Below are 6,628 nucleotides of genomic sequence, written 5' to 3'. Positions count from 1 at the left end.
CTTGGACTCGACTTGACTCAGACTCAAACCTTTTTGGACTCGGCCTTGTCTCCGACTCAAACCTTTTTGGACTTGGTCTTGACTTGGACTCGACTAGTCCTGGTCTTTGACTTCTCTTGGACTCGACTAAGGTGGCCTCGACCGCAGCCCTGCAACCGAGTCTCACTGCAGTTCGTGACACGGTCACTTTGTGTGGTCTGTTGATTCGTGTACACGGAACGTCGTTTTCTTTAGTGGTGGTGAGCACGAATTTGAATGTATTTCAATGGGAAACATCTTTTGTAATCACAGTATGACTATGGTAATGAGTAAAATTTGTTGTTGTTGTTTCAGTAGGGACTAAAAAGCTTTGGGCTGAGAGTATTGACAACGTTAACACATATCTTTGTTTTGTATTTGTTCACAATGAGAAACAAAATAAAAGTGATGCCAGACTTCCTTCTGCCTCGGCTCATTGTTTTTTTCTCATGTATTTTAATTTTAATCTTATCTTGCTATTTTTGCATTAAGTTCTTCAGAATGTGTTTTATTGGACATTAAACATGTCATCATGTTGACTAATGATATAACAAAAGAAACTATTACCACATCATCTTCTTTTGAATCCCAGATTACACCTAGCTGGGACCAGAAGCTTGAAACAGTCAGTCAGTCTTACAGTGCATGTGTGTACTTGTCATAAGCTCTCCAGTCTATTTGTACTACATAAAGTATAATAACAGGTTTGTCTTTCATTCGAATCCTGAGAGACAGGTGCAGGTGTAGCCGTTGGGAGAGGGCCGTTAGTTTATGTCAAGATTTTAAATTGATATTTCACAGTAATCTAAAATTCCAAGCCTTAACCCTTGTGTTGTTCTCCCGTCAAAATTGAAAATCAACTTTTTGTTTTTAACTTTTTCCTACATTTTTGTTCCTTTTTTTCAACACTTTTGACACTTTTTTCAATGTTTGTCACGTTTTTTTGACGTTTAGCACCTCGTAACACTAACTTATTAACTTTAGTTTTACAATTATTTTTGGAATTTATGGTCAGTAAACCTCATTTATAGGAAATTATACCTTACGTTTGAGTTAGAAAAGCAGAAATTAGGAATTATTTAGACTAAAATTAAAGGGAAGAATGTTCAAAACCACTTCAATTTTTTCTTTTTTTTTGCTATTAAATTGACTAAGACATCCAAAAATGAATAAAAGTAGAGATAAGTAAAGATGTGTACTTGCCAAAGAGCGTTGGGTGGAATCAATTGTGTTATTTGGGGGAATTAAAAAGAACATTGATATAGGAAAACGTGTCAATTTGACCCGAGGACAACATGTCTCCCTCGTCTTCATCAACGCCGACAAGTCTCCTCTTGTCTTTTCTCCTGAACGCCTGTCGTTCCTCATCGCTTCATCTCGGCAGTTAGAGTTACAGGTTTCACACAAATCAGCCTGAGGTTCACACACCGAGCCTGTTGAACTTTTGTCAGGCAATAGTCTCCCAGGGACAACAGATTAAGACAATGACCTTTGACCTCTCACTTTGTTTTGTATCTATCAGCGCGGTGGTTGACTGTAACACCTGGAAGGTCTTGTTAGAAAGCATTTTGGAATCAGGGTAGAAGATTTGCAGTTACGTTAGCAATCAAACAGGACGTTGTCAAAAAGAGACGCTTTTTCAGATGCTTTTGACGCTAAAAGTCTCCTTCAGCGTCATGTTTACACGCGCTTGGTCGGGGGTCTTTGCGTCACTTTTTGACGCTCTGGGTCAGGACGTGTGTTAATTGACAATGTGGCACCAGAATGCGACTGCGTGGCATCAGCTGCGTTGTGTGTCCGTTTTTTTTTTTTTTTTAGGTTTTATAGGTTAGAGCTTGCACGCTGCACGGCTCGAGAAATAGCAGCGGCGCTCATTTTTCACGTGACACGCAAGCGTGTTGGAAGCGTTTCCAGGCAAAATAGGAACCAAAAAGATGTTTTATCATTGTCCTTTTGACACAAATACATTCAATAAATGACATTTTGATGTTTGAAAGTCTCTAGGTTTTGACATAAATGCAATTATAAATGTAATTTAAAAGCATTATATAATAAATAATTATCAATTTTCATTTTTGCCTTTGCTGTTATCACATGTTTAACATGACTTTATTCTGAGATCAAAGTCAGAATTCTGACTTTAATCTCAGAATAAAGTCAGAATTCTGACTTTAATCTCAGAATTCTATTTTTCTCAGAATTCTGACTTTATTAAATTCTGAGATCAAAGTCAGAATTCTGACTTTGATCTCAGAATTCTATTTTTCTCAGAAGTCTGACTTTATTATATTTCTGAGAATAAAGTCAGAATTCTTAATTTTTATCTCAGAATTCTGACTTCTTTAAATTATTCTGACTTTAATCTAAAAATTCTATTTTTCTCAGAATTCTGACTTTTTTAAATTCTGAGAAAAAAGTCAGAACTCGCATACATTTTTCACCAGTGGCCCTAATCCTCTTCCATAGTAAGTAAAGTATAAAAAAGATCAAATAAAAATATCAGTGTAAATGTGCTTAAAATCACTAAAGTAGCAGCTCAGTTTGATTGTCACTTGATTTGGTTTTGGCATTTGGATTAAAGGATTTTTTTAATACACTTCTTGCCAGAGGCACTCTGCAGGGCCTCCCACTTCCAACTGACAGGAAAGAGGGTGTGTACTGTCTGCAGTGATTGTTTTAGCTTTCTTCCTCATTCTGTGAAAAATCAGTCATGTGACTGAATCAAATCTACTATACTACACAATACTCAGAAAATCATTGTGATGGCAGTTTTTTGATTTCCAAAACTTGGCAACCATACACCGACTCATGCTCGCTCTTTAATCTCTTTCCCCTTGTGCAGACCATGTGACTTGATTGAAAATGATCGTTCCGGTCCCCTGTCAGCTGACTTTGTGATGCCCGGGTGTGATCCTGAGGTGATAGGTTTTTCTTTTTTAACTGTTGGAGCGATGCCAACACTCGTGAGTTTATTCAGCGGTAGAAACTCGTGACTGGGGAGTCTCTTGATCGTAAAAACACAAAGTCTCTCAGTGTCATGTCACATGTCTTTTTGACATTCATGTCAGATTGTAGATATTACTCAACAATTCCTCAAATACGTGCAGCAATGATATCCCTGTTCTCTGTGTTAGTGGTTAGTCAGTTCCATCAAGCTAAAAGTTATTATATTCACAAGGAAAAAGTTCTGCTCTTTCCATTTGTCAAAACGTGGGACTTCTGTGATGATTTGGATTTTGTTGGTTTGCATTACTTTTAAAGGTCCCATGGCATGAACATTTCACGTTATGAAGTTTTTTAACGTTAACATCAGATGGGCTGATCTGGTTTATGAGGTCATAAGGGGCAAGGTTATTTTGGGAAAGAGACTTCAGATATGGGATTAAAGGACCACTAAGGTCTATATAAAAGAGACTTCAGATACAGTATTAGGGACCACTAAGGTCTATATAAAAGAGACTTCAGATACAGTATTAGGGGACCACTAAGGTCTCTATAAGAAGACTTCAGATACAGTATAGGGACCAAAGGTCTATACAAAGAGACTTCAGATACAGTATTAGGGGACCACTAAGGTCTATATAAAAGAGACTTCAGATACAGTATTAGGGGACACTAAGGTCTCTATAAAAGAGACTTCAGATACAGTATGGGACCCCTAAGGCCTATATAAAAGAGACTTCAGATACAGTATAGGGACCACTAAGGTTATATAAAAGAGACTTCAGATACAGTATCAGGGACCACTAAGGTCTATATAAAAGAGACTTCAGATACAGTATTAGGGGACCACTAAGGTCTATAAAAGAGACTTCAGATACAGTATTGGGGACCACTAGGTCTATTAAAGAGACTTCAGATACAGTATTAGGGACACTAAGGTCTATATAAAAGAGACTTCAGATACAGTATAGGGACCACTAAGGTCTATATAAAAGAGACTTCAGATAACAGTATTAGGGGACCACTAAGGTCTATATAAAAGAGACTTCCGATACAGTATTAGGGGACCACTAAGGTCTATATAAAGAGACTTCAGAGCAGTATTAGGGACCACTAAGGTCATAAAAAGAAGACTTCAGATACAGTATTAGGGGACCACTAAGGTCTATATAAAAAGAGACTTCAGATACAGTATTAGGGGACCACTAAGGTCTATATAAAAGAGACTTCAGATACAGTATTAGGGACCACTAAGATCTATATAAAGAGACTTCAGATACAGTATTAGGGACCACTAAGGTCAATATAAAAGCATCCAAAGAGCACATTTAACAAAAAAGTATGTTAAATCATATGTGGGGGCAAAGCAGGATGTTTGAGCTGATGGATCAGTGCACTAAACATCCAACTAACGTGCACAAATGAGGGATTCCAGTCAGCTAAACACATTTTTATGTAAAGATTATACAGTGTTACACACACAACAGGCAAAGTTAAGCCAAAGCTGAAATGTATCCTCATATCTCTGTCATGAATCAAAACAAAACTGTAGTAAATTCAAGCTGCTCAGTTAGATTAAATTGTCCATGTCCGACTACTTTCTCTGTTTATTTTCCACTGGATTAAGCAGCTTACTGCTAACTATTACGGAAACAACGTTGACTATCACAGTTGTAGAAAAAAAGAGTTAGGGAACAGGCACAAATATAAAGACTGGGATATAATGAGGATTTAATATAAAGGAGGTAATTCAGTATTTGTAGGCAACTCGAAGCCAAAACACAGCTGCTAGCCTGCTGCTAACAGTCCTAATTCAGCCTCTTTACAAACACTTGAAAACACATGCTTTTCTCGCCTACATTTTTACCCCCAAAAAAGTGCTGCAGTTCCCACATCCTTCTGCCCTCTGGGATGACCCTGAGGTCATTGGGAAGTTAACACTCTCAATTTCTTGTTTCTAGTGGTACTGTGACACTAGGCCTTACTGACACAGAGCTAATGAGGTTAGAACAGAGAATTTCTATTTCCGTCCAAGTAAATCATCTGTAAAATGATTTTTTTTTTTAAACACTACTGTGAGCATATTACATGGGCTACATACAAAACTAGGACCATAGCAACATGTCTCAACTTAATAAAGAAAAAAATCCAGAAGAAAATGACTCAGAAAATGGCTTTTATATGAATTTATTTCTACAGATATGTCTTTGCGTTTTTCTTATTTCCTTTCAGAAATAAAAGCCCAAAAAGTGCAAAATACAAAACTTCTCAAACAAAAAAAACATCCACATCACTCACACACATACAGTACCTGAAACAACTACATACATACATTTATAGAAATAACTTGTTGGCATTAAAACATTTGGTTGTTGGAATGAAACACACAGTGCAGCTGAGGCTGATGGGTACGTGGTCCAAAAAAACCAAAGCGTTGGATTGGACAAATTAAAAGTGGGGCTTGATGGAGGCTCAAGAACCAAAAGTCAGGGATAACAGAAGCTATTGACACACACACAGATGAACGTGCGACTCAAAATTTGATGTCACTCCGTTTACTAGGTTGTTGAGACATTTCAGTAAAAAAACTAAATTCCAACCTTAAGATGGTGCTGGAGGAAACGTCAGAGAGTCACCAAAGTCAGTAGGCTTCATCCTCAGCGAACCAAGAAAGAAAACATAAAATGTTACGGCAGTCCATCCAAATGTTGAGATATTTCAGTCTCGGGTCATTTTGGGAAATACAACACATTAACCCTTGTGTTGTTTTCCCGTCAAATTTGAAAATCAACACTTTCATTGAGGCTTTTTATCAAGTTTTTTAAAAACCTTTTTTTTACATTTTTGTCACTTTTTTTCCATTGTTTGTCACTTTTTGTGACGTTCAACTCTACGTATCACTAACTTATTAACTTTAGTTTTACAGTTATTTTTGGAATTTATGTTCGATAAACCTCATTTATAGGAAATTATATCTAATGTTTGAGTTAGAAAAGCAGAAATTAGGAATTATTGAGACCAAAATTGAAGGAATGGATGTTGATGGATAATCACGGACTGGAATATGTCAACTTTTACTCAATGCTATTTCAAAAGCATTTCAAGTTTTTTCTTCAAATGCTATACAATTTATTAAGACATCCCAAAATTAATGAAAATAGAGATTTGTACTTGCCAAAGAGCCAATCATGTTATTTTGGGTAATTATAAAGAACATTGATATGGGAAAACGGGTCAATTTGACCCGAGGACAACATGAGGGTTAAAGCAGTAAAATGTTTAGCTCCACCTCTGACATTAAAGTGCCTCTCACACCATTTGTCATCAGTGAAACTAACACATAATGTGATATGTATATTACATAACTACTGTACCAAATGGCAAATGCCAGCAAGTCTGGAAGTGGGACAGTTAATTTTTGATTTCCATGGAAAATCAACGGCCGTAGCCCAAAATGCATCTGGACAAGACTGGATAAACCTAGAAGTAATACAAGAGCTGAGCAGCATACCGATGTCAACAGACCACAGCGCGCAGAGATGAGCAGTGATGGTCTAGCATCAACATGTCTGTCAACGAGAGACAGAATTTGAACATAGTACTTCAACAGAAAGTGTTTCAACGGCACTCCTCTTTGCGGTGATGGCTAAAATAGTGCACCCCCCCC

The sequence above is a fragment of the Etheostoma spectabile genome, unplaced genomic scaffold, assembly GCF_008692095.1.
Source record: "Etheostoma spectabile isolate EspeVRDwgs_2016 unplaced genomic scaffold, UIUC_Espe_1.0 scaffold363, whole genome shotgun sequence".
NCBI lineage: Eukaryota > Metazoa > Chordata > Actinopteri > Perciformes > Percidae > Etheostoma > Etheostoma spectabile.
This window is presented reverse-complemented; position numbering follows the sequence as displayed.